We start from the raw sequence: 14,240 nt of genomic DNA, 5'->3' as shown, positions 1-14,240 counted from the left end.
ACACGGTGTTTACTACATGCCAATCACCATCCTACGTAGTTTTCATACATAAAGTCGTTCGATCTTCACAACTGCTTGTGAGGAAGGAACAAGCCAAGAAGAGCCTTTGTCCGAAACCCTTGAGAACCTGTGTTTCAGATTTCAGTGTTTTTAACTTTAGAAAGTTAATGTAGTATGATGTACACCATATATTGTGTAGTACTCCAAAAGTATCCCAGAGTTAAAACCGCTAATATTTCTACAGCAAACTATAAATATTCACATTGCCATGTAAATAAAGACAATAAAATGACTCACATCAGGTCAGGTTTTACTACCAAATTAGTTTGCTTCAAACTTAAATCTAATTTACCATTTTCAGTGCTTTCTAGATTTTGGAAATGAGGATAAATGAATGTGGACTTGTCCCCTTGTTATCCTCATTTTACAGGTAAGGAAATAGAGACCCAGAGATTAAGTAAATACCGCAAAATCACACACCTCGTAAGTGGCAGATCCAGAATTCAAAACCAAGCAACCAGCTCCAAGATCTGTGATTCTAACCAATGTGCTATGATATCTCTTCAGCACATGCCAGATAATGTCGTGCCTTAGGTAGTTTTAACACTTAGTAAACTTATCAGGTTTTCTTCTTTACAGTATGAAACATTGATAGATATTGTTAGTGATTCATATTTGGAACATAAGTTTTATCCTATGCTTTCAAAATTCTAAATTAGTTCAGTTAAAGCAAATCTTGAGATTATAAAGCAAGCTTCCAAAAATAGTTATTATTTACTACTACTAATCATAGCGAATCAATATGGATATTGAGTCTGTTCTAAGAATACATCTGCTGTTCCCTAACCCTACATTTTAAGCATTTTTGTTCAGACAGCCTCTCTTCCCAGACACCATTGGTTTGTATTTTAAAAAGTAAATGTTATAAATTCTCCAAACTATAGTTAATATGTTTCAGTCCTGGTGTCCAGTGGATGATTGCATTTGAACAAAGGGTTTGTAGAGGGCCGCTGCTGTGGTTTTGCTCTGATGAAGCAGAATGTAGTGAGAGCAGGAGAGGAGCCTGTGTGTGTTGGGGGGGGGGGGGGGGGCGTTGGGCAGCAAGTCCAGAGAACACTGGAGCCTAAGCTTAAAGGAGAAGTTGGAATTTGCAGGGCAGGCAGGCTCAAGAAGTGCATTCCAGGCAGAGGGAAGAGCGTGGGTAATGATGTGGGGTCAGCAGACTGTCTCCTAAGAACTCCCTGTAGCTAGACATCACAGAGCAGAGTGTGTTCCGGGGCAAGTAGAAAAGGAGCTCAAGCACTCACTCACTCTTCTGAGGGCTTTCAAGAACTCTAAACCAAGTGCTCAAGATAGGCATTTACTCTGCAGGCTGGTCAGTTTTGTTGGGTTATTTCTTCTCACTGAGATTATTTATATACAGTGAACTACACAGATCTTAAGTGTGCAGATGGGTGAGTTTTGATAAATGCGTAAGCCTGTGTAACCCATACTCTATGTGTAGTACATTTATGGCGCTACACACAGCTTCCAGGTTATGTTCATAATCCATTTATAAAGTTGTGTAAAATGTCCCACAGGAATTCTCCTTAGTGCTGCATTAAGTCTCTGCAACAGCCTAAATGGTATGTCATCCTCAGTGTGCTTTTCTGCCAAGCTCGGAGGAAGCACAGTCCCAGAGTTTGCTCACTACCTCCTTGATTCCTCCTGTGTAGCTTTTATAATTTTCTTTAATTACCTGTTTTACCTCCCTTGTTCAATTACTGCCCATTTACTTAGATCTTCTGCTATGATAGTACCTCATTGTCATTGAACTTTTTAGTTGTGTTTTTGTGTGTGTATGAATGTAGCTGATTTTTAGGAATTTATCTTGTATTTTCTAATTTATCACATGAAGTCTTTGACTGATTACCTTATGTTTTCTTTTTTTTTTTTTTTGTCTTTTTTTTTTTTTTTTTGGTCTTTTGTGACCGGCACTCAGCCAGTGAGTGCACCGGTCATTCCTATATAGGATCCGAACCCATGGTGGGAGCGTTGCCGCACTCCCAGCGCCGCACTCTCCCGAGTGCACCGCGGGCTCTGCCCTACCTTATGTTTTCTGAATACACAGTTGAGTTGCTTTTTTAAAAATTTCCTTTCTTCATTTTCAGTATTATATATCTTATCTTTCTTTCTTGAAGCATCTATTGTCAACTTTTATTTATTTATTTATTTATTTATTTATTTATTTATTTATTTATTTATTTTTATTTTTTATTTTTGTTTTTTATTTATTTAATTTTTTTTTTGGCCTTACCTGCTTTTCATGTTTTTATCTTTAAAGGTATTATCTATAATAGTTCTCCATTAGGTAAAATCTTGCCCCTACATTTTAAATATATTATGTTTTTTCAAAAAAGAAACCTTCTGGGGCTGGTCGGTTAGCTCACTTGGTTAAAGCATGGTGTTATAATACCAAGGTCAAGGGTTCAGATCCCCGTACTGGCCAGCTGCCAAAAAGAAAGAAAGAAAGAAACCCTCTAAAAGATTTAACATGATGAATTATGTGGAACATTTTTCTTGTGTTTATGCTAGTCTCACATTCCATAGATAAATTCCTATTTATAATAATTCTTCTAAGGTCATGGTATGTTTTGTTGTATTTCATTTGGAACTTACTATTTATTGATGTTCATATGTGAGATTTATTTATTGTCCTTGTCGGTTTCAAGATCAAAACCACGCTGGTTTCGTAAGAAGAGCTGTGTAAGCCCCACCTGGCTTTGACTTAGGTGTCTGCCATCTAATCAGCCACCTCTGGCTGCCTCATCAGCACGCTGAAGTCAGCATGCCCAAACGGAATCTATAGTGCTCCTCCCAAACTTGACTCTCCTTTCACATTTTCTAGGTCATTTCCCTGACACCCCCCCCCCCCCCCCGCCCAAGGTAGAAACTGAGTGTTGTCCTTCCTGTCACCTTCCTTCACACATACTCAGTCACCAATTCCTGTTGGTTCTCATCCTTAAGTATCTTGTGACTCTCCCCTCTGCTGTCTCTACTTACTGTCCGAGTCCAGCCCACATCTCCCCGGACCACCACATCGGCCTTCTTGCTGGCCCCCCACCTCCAGCTCTTCTCAGCTGTGCCTTCCACAGTTACTCACTGAACACTTTTTACCTACCAGCACTGTGCTGGGCCCCAAAGCTACAGGAGTGAGTAAGACAAATGCAGTTCCCACCCTCTGGAGCTTACGTTGTAGTGAGGGGGAGAAGGAAAAGGCTGAAAAACAAGCGGTCAGTTAAGGCTACTGTGAAGAAAACAGTGGGCAAAGAGGGAGAGGGCATAGTCTGAAAAAGAATCTCTAAGAAGATATAACCAAGTGGAAAGAATGAGGAAAGAGAGGGAGCATATTCCAGCCTGAGGGATGCAGCTGAGAACTTGGCGCCTGTGGCGAGAGGTGGAGGCAGCAGGGGCCCCACCGGGGAGGCTGGCATCAGAGCTTGGATTTTCTTCTCAGCACAGTAGGAGACCATCAAAAGTCTTTAGGCAAGACAGTGATAGCCACTTCGTGTGTTAAGAACGTTACAGCCATTTCAGTGTGGACGATGTCCTGAGAGGCAGAAGCAGGGTGGGGGAGACTGCGAGAAGCCACCTCCATGGTGCTGTCCAGGAATGGATGTCCTGGGTGGGGACAGCAGAGTGAAGGAGAACAGCGAGGCGGGCAGGAGGAGTGCTGGGGGACAAATCATGACTTAACTGGGGCAAACCTCCAGGAGGCAGAACAGGTCTGGAGATGGGGGGAAGTAAATGTAAGTGCTCTGCTTGGGGCATTTTTCATCGGGATCTCTGAGATACTGTCCCCTCCGACCTGCGTTGCATGCCACAGCTGCAGCAATTCTTCTAAAGTGTGGTCTGATCCTGTCCTTCTTTGACTTGAAATCCACTAGTGGCTGCCACAGGATAGTGCCCAACTGCAGTCAGCCCTGTGAGCTGACCCCTCGGGCTTCCGCCTCTCCAGCTTTCACCTCTCTGACTCTGCAGGCTGGCCCACCCTTCCTGCCTGCCTTGCCCTATTTCACCTGCCTACTCTCACTCTCAGCCTGAATCTCCTTTCCTTCTGGAAGCCCATCCTTTTGTCCTGCCTTCCCACAAAGCCTCAGATGGGTCTCCCTCACACTGTAATGCTATATTCTGGGAGAGAAGTTGAATCTGCTTTAGGAAACTAGAAAACAAATAGAATGTGGCAGCTATAGATTATGAGTAACCAGTTAGCTTGTGAGACATAGAATTCATAAGACGTGTTAAGTATAGAAAGTAAGATAAAAGGAATAAACAAACGAGTTTACTTAAAGATAAGAGTTTCTCTGCCTCAACACTATTTGACATTTCATCCAGGTACTTATTGTGGGGACTGTCCTATGCACTCTAGGATGTTTAGTGGCATCCCTGGCCTCCACCTACTAGATGCCAGAAGTACCCCTCCCCAAGTGTGACAACCAAAAGTGTTCCCAAATGGTGTTCCGTGGGAGCAGAATAGTGCCCAGGTGAGAACCACTGGGGAAAGGGGTGGGCAGCGAGAAGTCTAAGGCAGCAGAGAGAAGTGTATGGACATTTCATGACCCAGGACTCGGGCAGGGCAGCCCTTCTACCCGCTGGCAGCCTCCCCTGCCTCTTTCCCCATCTCTCCCCTTGCTTCTCACTGTGTTGTTTTGTTCTGTTTTGTTTTACTTAATAACTCTGTGATTTGAGCATCTTCATTTAGTCTTGTGCCTTTCTGTTGGGTGACCTCTGGATAGGCTGCCTGGTGCTGAACTTTAAGGCCAAGGTTGCATCAAGGGAACTTCCCACCCGACAGCAGCTTTCTTAAAGTTTTTCCTATCAGATTAAGAGCTCCATGGCAGCATGGACCTTGTCTTTCCTATACACCATTCAGTCCCGGTGCCTAGCATATAGGGAGCTCTTGGTATTGATTAAGTGACTGTTGCTTAACTCACGCCTTTTCTTATACTGCTGCCTCTGCCTGGAGTGCTCGTCCCTTCCCCCGTACCCCTGGAATCTGCCTGAAGAGCACCTTGTCATCTTTAAAGACCCATCTCGGTTCACCGCAAGGACCATACCTTTCCCCACTCCAGAGTTCTTTAACCCAGGCACTGTTGACATTTTGGGCAGGGTAATTCTTTGTTGTGGGGAGCTGTCTTGTAAATAGTGGGCATGGTTAGCAGCATCTCTGACTCTAACCACTAGAAGCCAGCAGCACCTTACTAAGTATCCAGCAGGATGCCTGCATGAGCTTACTTGACTGCAACGTGCTCTCACTCATGCTCTCATGCCCCTCTCTGTTGAAAGGTAAGCTTTTTCATACCTCTGTATGACAGCATCTCATGTGCTTACTTACCTGTCTCCTCCACTAGGGTATAATGAGCATTATGAAGACAGGGACTCAGTTTACTCAGTATTCTACCCTCAGCTCCCCTAGTAATGCCAGCATTATTAAGTCTCAGTCAGTATTTGCTGAGTGAATGAGTATTAGGCATATCTGACATATTAGGCATTATTGGCATCTAAGTGTTTGTTCAGTATTGCATGAGCCCTGTGGAAGTAGATGTTATAATTATTTTACAAATGAATAAATTAAAATAAACTTTAATGTTCATAAATATGACTGGGACACTTGTTATAAAAAATCCAGTTCCCCAGGCCTAGAGACTGTGCTGACGTAGGTCTGGAGGGGCCTTGAGAGGCAGGGGACACCCCCCTTGATTCTGAGGCATGTGGTCCCAGGGTCACTCTGTGATCTTAGGCTTAAGAATGTTCTTGAAGGTTTGAAGCAGGTGCTATCTTATATCACCTCAGTGCCCATCTGACTGATGGGTCAGAGGGCAGTATTGAAAATGCAGAGCTCCATTAGGAAGTTGGGCAGTCATTCAAATAAATGACCGGAGAGCCTGAGCTAGAAGAGAGGGGGGAGGAACAAGAGAGGATAGACTTAAATATTGTAAGAGTAAAACGGACAAGATTTGATGAGTTGGTATAGGAGGGAAAGAGGAAGGAGGAATCCAGGATAGTAATCCTAGCTTCGGTGTCATTAAAAGAGTCATTTTGCCACCAAATGAGATAAAAAATTCAGAATGAGAGGTTTGTTTCAGTGAAACAGATGACTTCGGGTTTGGACCTGTGAGATAGCCGAACAAGAATGTGGAGGAGGGTGCTGGATATAAGGAAGGGAGCCCAGAGAAGGATGTCTGGCTGCAGATCTAGTTGTTCAGACGCCAGCGTGGGAAGCTTGGTGCACTGGGAGTGAAGACAGTGAACCCATCCAGGTGTACAGTGGGAAGCAGCCAGACTGTCTTCAGTGGATGGTGGTGTGTGTCATTTCTAGAAGCTCTTGTGGCACTCTAGGTGGTGCTACTGGTGGTGGCTGTGTCTCTGGGTGTGTGCACACAGCTTTTACTGTCCTTCCTTTCATGAGGAGACTATAGCAATGGTAATTATCCAGTTGCAGGCTTTTTTGTGTTATGCACAGGTAAAGATTACCATTGGTTGCAGGGGTATCTGCTACTTACAAGCAGCTTGTTTCTGTATCTTTGCCTCTGATGTGAGCTAGGCCCAGAGCCATCAGCCTGTCTGCCCTTATAGCCGCCAGAGCAGGCCACCCCACGTGCTTTTAGGTCTGTTAGGCCATTGTTGAAGCTGCATGTCAGGAGTCTGCCTTCTCTTTTTTATTGATGTGTACAATTTTGAAGCCTATGGCTCAATGTGTCTTTACATTTGTATGTACTCCAATAACCAGAACTCAGAACAAAACATAGAATATTTCATCCTCCCAGAGGTAAGCATGTATCTTAGGTTGGCTTCCCAAAACACCCTGAGGTGAAGATGCACAGGCAGCAGGTGTGTCGGGAAGGGTGAGGGAAGTAGGGCTGGGCCTTTATAGCAACTCCCCCCACACCCATCAGTGTCTGCGTGCCTCCAGGGAGGTGATGTAACCTTGGGGGCATGGAAGGGGACTCAGCTGGGAGTCATGGGAAATCCACACTCATGAGTGAGTATCCTGCCCCCCGCCCCCCCAGTGTCCCACACTCAAGTCCAGGTGTGGCCTTTCCTCTCATGGGATCCTGCTCTGTGCTTTATTCTCCAGCCATGCGGCACTCAGCACCTATCGTGCGCACTGGGGATGACAACTTGCAGGAGACAGTGATAAACTAGTCTGAAAACTATTCTAAAATTCTGTGAGGGGGAGGGGTCAAGATTTTGTAGCAGAGAAAAGCTGCCTCAGTACTAACGTAACAACCTCCAGAAAACTCCTTGGCCAGCCTGCCTGCCTCATTCTTTGTCAGTCTCTGAGTCACTGTCAGTGAGACTCAGCGGCAGCCTCTACCTGCGTCCAGAGGCATTTCTGCCATGCAGGTTGTTGCATGTTTCCCTGGGAAGTGACTTCAGACAAGTGACTTACTCTCACAGCTGCATTTCCACATCTGAAAATTGGCAGGGATTACAGTGCTGTTGCTCACAGGGCAGTAACGAGGAGTGAGTGAGGAAATGTGTATCAGGGGCTTTCCCAGCAATGAAGTGCCCAGCAAGCGGCTGCTGTTACCTCTCAGCCCTCATGCTAAGCCACCTCTGCAAAGTGCTCTGAGAACTGCTTGCTGCTTTCAGGCTCACTGCTACATAAAGAGAGCTCCCATGTGTCTGGGGACACTTCAGAGTCTGGCTGCAGTGCACAGGTTGGGGAGGAGTGCCATTTGCACTCTGGGGTCCCTTCTGAGGGCCCCCAACTGAGATTTGGGTCCTGGCACCTGCCCCTTACTCCTCAACCTTGAGCAAATTACCTCTGTCAAATGCAGATAGTACTTTTCTCATGGGTTGAGTTGAGGAGGGAGTGTGGTAATATATGTAAATAGCAGAGGGAGTAGGGGTACACCATTAATTTTTCAGAAGGCTTTCACCCCTCTCACCTGGTTTGATCACCATAGCAGCCATAAAAGCTGCACTGATGAGAATCTTCCAGAGCCTAAAGCATACACCCTCATATGACGTAAAGTTCCCGTGGACAGTCCCAGAATACCTCTAGCCACTTCTACCAAAGATTGATCTAGTGGATTGAATGAGAGATTTTTTAGCCACTTTTTGTTTTTAGGACACAATATTTGCTTTTAGTATTTCTTTGGGGGAGGGGGCATCACATTTCTACTCATTTAAGAGAAACGGTTTTACAGTACGGCAGTCTTGGCCTTTTATTTTTTACACCCATTACGCCATCAATTCATAGGGAATAGGTTCCAACAGCTTGGGCTCCTTGCCATTGGTTCTTACAAAGTGTGCTTCTCTGGGTGGAGCAGGCTGGCGCTTCAGTTGAACCCAGGTTCCTTTCTCTTTTGCTGCTTTCTTCTTCTGATCATTTTCCTTCATGCATTTCAGGAGGTTGTCTCAGCTCTTAGAGTGCTTAATATGCTCAATATGCACATTAATTCTTTTGGCAAGAATCTTGCCCTTGTTTGTTTACAACAATGCCAACAGCATGCTGGGTAACATTGTAGAAAAACTAGACTCTTCTAGTTTTACCACAGTAATATTTGTGGGACATTCCTTTTTGAACAGTTCCCATTCCCTTGATGTCTACAATATCACCCTTCTTGTAGATTCACATGTACGTGGCCAAAGGAACAACTCCATGTTTTCTAAAAGGCCCAGAAAACATATATTGGGTGCCTGTCCTCTTTCCCTTTGTGTTCGTCATTTTGGCGAATTTCTGGAAGATGGCGTTTCCTTTTTAGCCACTTCTAAAGAGATTCTGGAAAGGAGTATTGCAAGCATCACTCAGGGACTAGAATTCCCTTTATTGGATTTATTTATTATTATAAAGAAACTTTAATTCATTTTGCTGTTGTTTGAAGTCCTTAAATGGATTATTTTTAGCAGTGAGCCAACAAGGCCCCAGGTTGTCTGAAATGTCATATGTTTCTCCAAGGATGCTGAATCTGTGCAAATGTGGCCTCTTAGGCCCAGGGGCCCTCTGGTGTAAGGCTTATCAGGCTATAAGGAAGAACCAGTTTGTATCTTTTTCCAGGCCATTATAGACTGATAGGCTTGTAAGATAAAATAAAAACCAATCACTAGAAAAAGGAAACTATTTAAAAGACATGTAAAATACAAGCCAAACTTTTCTTTTTTGTCTGTTTTGTGACCAGCCGCACCATGCTCAGCCAGTGAGCGCACTGGCCATCCTTATATAGGATCCAAACCCGCGACAGGAGCGCCGCTGCGCTCCCAGCGCGGCACCCTCCCGAGTGCACCACGGGGTGGGACCCAAGCCAAACTTTTCTATTATGAACTTCAGCAGTCCAAAAATTACTGATTCAAGTTGCCATAAAAGTGTCTAAAGACTGTCCTTCTGTCCACCTCATCAAGAACTGGCCCACCTACTGCTCTCATGCTGCTCCCCTCAATGATGTCCGCTCTGCACTCTGGTAGACAAGTTATGTTCTTATTTGAAAAATTAACTTTCTTTGTCAATAACACTGCCCAAATTTTTCCTTGTAGATCAGAACAGATTGTGTTCTGTTTTCAGAGACCTCATCATTTTTTATGGCTGCTGGTGTTAACTGCTACTCTCATCGAGTACTTTTGTGGGTCAGGAGTCCCTCCTCTGGTTCTCTCCATTATCACAACAGCCCTGCACTGAGGGCAGCGGCCCTAAGGCTTTTGCCCAGGGTCACATAGTCTCACTACAGCAGATGCTTTGTTCTGTATTGTGCTTCCTTCTCTTGTCTCCAGTTCAGATACTGCCTTTTCTGAGAGAGCTCTGTGCCTGTAGATCCACTGCTATAAAAACTCTCTTGCAAAGTGACCACTGTGCCAGAGAGCACTGGTAGCCTTGGTTAGAACCTCAGTCTATTGAGAGGGCTTTCTTTCCTGCTGGGCATTGCTTAAAAATAGAGCAACTTTTCTACTTCTTTTTATACTGTGTGTGCAGTACTTTTCTAATGCAGTAGTATGCTAAAAACAAGATTTTAGTTTTAAATTGAGAAAGTCCTGTCTATATAAAGCCTACTTTGTGTTCTGAGAAAGGAAAGAAATATTTGAGCTTTTTTTCCTCACGTAGCAAAACCAGTCAGTCGGAATGAAAGGAGAATGCCAAGACAAGAGCTAGAGAGCAGGAGCTGGGCTGCCAATCCTGTCCCTGCTACTAGAGGGTCACAGCCCTCCCGTTTCCCTCTTATACCAGGTTTCAGATTTGTAGGCAGTATTGTATGGTCAAAGGAGAAAGGACTTTGAGTTGAAAGCCTTAAGGTTGAAGTTTTCTCGAGTGACAGCAACATGCGAGTAGAGACCACAGCTGAACTGTGTATTACTGCATCCCCAGAACGTGAAACAGGACCTTCACTGGCCACGGGTAACTGGAACTCTCCTCTGGTTCTGGTGGGCATGTGCCTTTTGCCTGTGACCCAGCAGTTGCTCTTCTGGTATGTGCCTAAGAGAATTAAGTACACATGCCCACACATAGAGAATGTTCATAACAGCATTTATTTGTGGTAATTAGGAACTGGAGATGACCCATTGCCCATTAACAGCAGGATAAATAAATACTCATACAGTGGAATACTGCACAACAGTTAAAAAAAAAAAAAAAGAGCACACTATCACACACAGTGACAGGGATGAATCTTACAGGCATAACATTTGCAAAAGATGCCAGACACAGAAGAGTTCATATTTTACAATCTATTTATATGAAGTTCAGATCCAGGCGGGAGTAACCTACAGGGCTAGAAGTCAGAGTCATGCTCCCTTTGGCAAGTGTGGGACAGGTGTGTCAGCCAGGCAACAGTGTGCAGGAACCTGCTGGATTACCCGTTCTGTGTCTTATCTGGGTGCTGTGTTATGTGGGAGTATACATAGACAAAAACGTGTTGAGCTTCACACTTAAGATTTGTGCACTTTATTGCATGTAAGTTATAATTAAATTTTAAAAAGGAAAATACATACCTGATGGGGAGAATAATCAAATTGCTCCAAACATTCTTTATGTCTGTGATCCATTTGTATAAGATTTTAAGTATAAGTTGCCTCGTTTTATCTTTGATACCACTGCTTTAGATCTAGAATATTCTATAAGGGAGAAACAGGAGGATTTCACTTCACCTAGTGGCAGAAACAGAAAGAGAATCTATTCTTTCTGATCTGCTGTCTTTGCCTATATTGCTCTTTCATTCTCTGACTTGGCACTCGCCTTGCATGCAGACAGGCTGTGTCTGCTGTATGAGCAACAAAGCTTAAACATTTACTATATGTAAGAGTATTTCTTTTTTTTTTTTTTTTTTTGTGACCGGCACTCAGCCAGTGAGTGCACTGGTCAGTCTTATATAGGATCCGAACCCGCGGCGGGAGCGTCGCCGCGCTGCCGGCGCAGCACTCTACCAAGTGCGCCACGGGCTCGGCCCTGTAAGAGTATTTCAAAAAGTTTGTGGAAAAATGGAATTAAAAGATACTGCTAATCTTTCCATGAACTTTTCAAAGACCCTTTATATTGCCATTCATAGAACACAAGTGAACTTTACGTAAATAGGCCTCTCGTTTTAAAATTAAAATCCCATTTTTAGGGCTGGTCGGTTGGCTCCGCTGGTTAGAGCACGGTGTCTTATGACACCAAGGTCAAGGGTTTGGGTCCCCATACAGGCCAGCCACCAAAAATATAAAATCCTGCCTTTAAGAGAATATAACATTTGGGTATTATTGTGCATAAAAAATGAAAAGACATTTTGTGTGATTTATATGAAAATTAAAATAGATAATTCATGTAAATACACGAAACAGTACCTTACTCTATAAGCAAATAATAAGTTATGAGTTGCTTTTTTGTTGTTTAAGTAAAAAAGTAAATAATTTCCTGCAACATAGAAGATTTTCACTGTCTATTGACTGAAGTTCACCCTCACTTTTTACGAGCTATATTGCCCCAAGCAACTAATTCTGCTTTTCTAAGCTTCAAGTTCCTCATCTATAAAATTTCTTTCTGCCTTTCATTTTTATTAAAACATATCTTCAGCAAATATTTACTGTACATCAACTATGTGCACAGTCCTGCCAAGCACTTCTTTATTTCTTATGATAACCATGTGAGGTAGGTATTATTCTACCCATTTTGCAGTTGAGGACATGGGTCTGGAGAGGTTAAATGCTTTGGCCAAAGGGGCGTGGGCAGTCAGTTCACAGGAGGAACACACAGGGTATTTGTGTCCTTCCACCTGCTTGTCCAGCGTTGTACTAGGTAACAGATGCAGTGGTGATGCCAACAGCTGCTGACCTCTGTCTCTGTGGGACATCCAGTGATAAACAGAAATGTTCAGCCGTTTGGGGGAGGAGGGGCAGAATACAACAATAGATGGTGTTTTGTTTATGAATTGTTTTTTGTTTTGTTTATGAATTTAAAGTTTTACAGTGAGCCTGGGTGCAGTGAGAGAAACACTCTTGTTCGCTGTGACAGAGGTGGGAATAGCGCATCCCTGAGCAATTTGGAAACCCATACCAAGAATTTCTCAAATGTTTAAACCCTTTGACTTAGTAATTCCTTTCTTAGAAATCTGTCCCAGGCACATAATCAGGTATTTAATCAAAGATTTGTATACAAAGGTGTTTGTCTACAGCCTTATTTATAAAATTTTGAAAATGACCCAAATGTCCAGCAGTAGAGAACTATTTACTTTAACACTTACATGGTGCTGACTTAGTGCTTTGCTAGTATTAACTCATTGATCCCTCCTAACAATCTTGGGTGGTGGTTGTAATTACTGCTCCATTTTAGATGAAGAAATTGAAGCCCAGGTTACACAGCTTGTAAGAGTTGGAGCCTGATTGAACCCAGGCCACCTGGTGCCAGGGCCCATGCCCTTCACTGTCATTTTCTGTTTTATGATGACATTCATACAGTGCAATTTTGTCTAGCCTTTTAGCATTGTTTTTATTAGTTTCCCCCATATAAATATTATGTGAAGCCTGCAAAATTATGACACGGTTTCATTTTTGTAAACATTTATTTACACCATATTATTAACTAATGATAGTTACTTCCAAGTGGTAAGATTGAATGATTTTTTTTTTCCAGAATCATAATTTTCTACAGTAAGTGCATTTTTCTTTTGTTCATATTATTAAATAATAGAGGACTTTTTAAAAAATACTTACCCAAAATCACATAACTATTAATTGACCAAATCATAAATTGGGCCTGCTGGGTCTTTTGTTTTCCAAAAGTGTTGCTCTTCTTATTCCAGCACCTCCTCCCTCTGCCCAGAGCCCATCAGCAGGACCCCTGAGGAAGAAAGGTGTAGCTTCAAACATACAAAACAGTTGCAAGAATAGTACAAAGAACTTCCGTGCTCCCTTCACCTGGACTCCCCAATTATTAATACTTGACCACATTGCTTTATCATTCACTCTGCATATTTATATATATTTTTTTCTTTTTTTCTTTTTTTTTAAAGATGACTGGTAAGGGGATCTTAACCCCTGACTTGGTGTTGTCAGCACCATGCTCTCCCGAGTGAGCCATGGAACGGCCTATATGTATTTTTTTTCTGAACCACTTATAAGTAAATATTAGATGTCATGCTCTTTACTCCTAAATACTTCAATGTGAATTTCCTGAAAGTAAAGTAAAAATATTCTCTTACATAACCATAGTCCAGTTACCAACATCAAGAAATTAGCAGTGATGCTATATTGTTAGCTCATCTGCAGATTGTATTCATGTTTGACCAGTTGTCCACATAATGTCCTTTCTAGAAAAAAGTCCCAGATCATGAGTTGTATTTAGTTGTGATGTCTCTTTTTTCTCCCAAGCTTGAGCCAGTTTCTCATTCTTTCCTGAAGTCTTTCTTGACCTTTACATTTGTGTTAAGTAATGTTCTATAATTTGTCAGTCTGAAGTCTTGTCTTCTCAGGCACATTTTCTCAAAGTCCATTCCGTTTTTAGTCTTTTTAACTGTGTCTGGAGTGTTTGGGACCCACTACCTGCACAGAGCTGCCTCTTCATTCAGGCAGGAGCAGAGCTCCAGCATTCCATGGAGGAGGACCTGGAGAAAGACAGCCTGGTGACTTCCCCTGCCATTACCTATTAGTGTCTATACTATGTGTCAGAGAAGATTCTGTCTTGGAGGCCAGGGACTACCTGTGTCTTTAACTTTTCTCTTGAGTGGTGTCTACCACCCAAGCCACAGCTATCGATGTCTTCTGGGATAGTCCTTTCTGGTAAAAGACACAGC

The 14,240-nt window shown here is 43.0% G+C and overlaps 1 protein-coding gene and 1 pseudogene across 20 annotated transcripts in view; one reads left to right on the top strand and one right to left on the bottom strand.

Annotated features, from left to right (window-relative positions):
• The window catches only part of PTK2 (protein tyrosine kinase 2), a 299,259-nt gene that overhangs the window by 263,192 nt on the left and 21,827 nt on the right, over positions 1-14,240 (top strand). The window lies entirely within an intron of this gene.
• LOC134363785 (large ribosomal subunit protein eL21-like) lies at positions 8,230-8,719 on the bottom strand (annotated as a pseudogene).

Source organism: Cynocephalus volans, chromosome 15 (assembly GCF_027409185.1).
Source record: "Cynocephalus volans isolate mCynVol1 chromosome 15, mCynVol1.pri, whole genome shotgun sequence".
Taxonomy (NCBI): domain Eukaryota; kingdom Metazoa; phylum Chordata; class Mammalia; order Dermoptera; family Cynocephalidae; genus Cynocephalus; species Cynocephalus volans.
The sequence above is the reverse complement of the archived record's forward strand: the minus strand, read 5'-3'. Positions and strand labels throughout refer to the sequence as shown.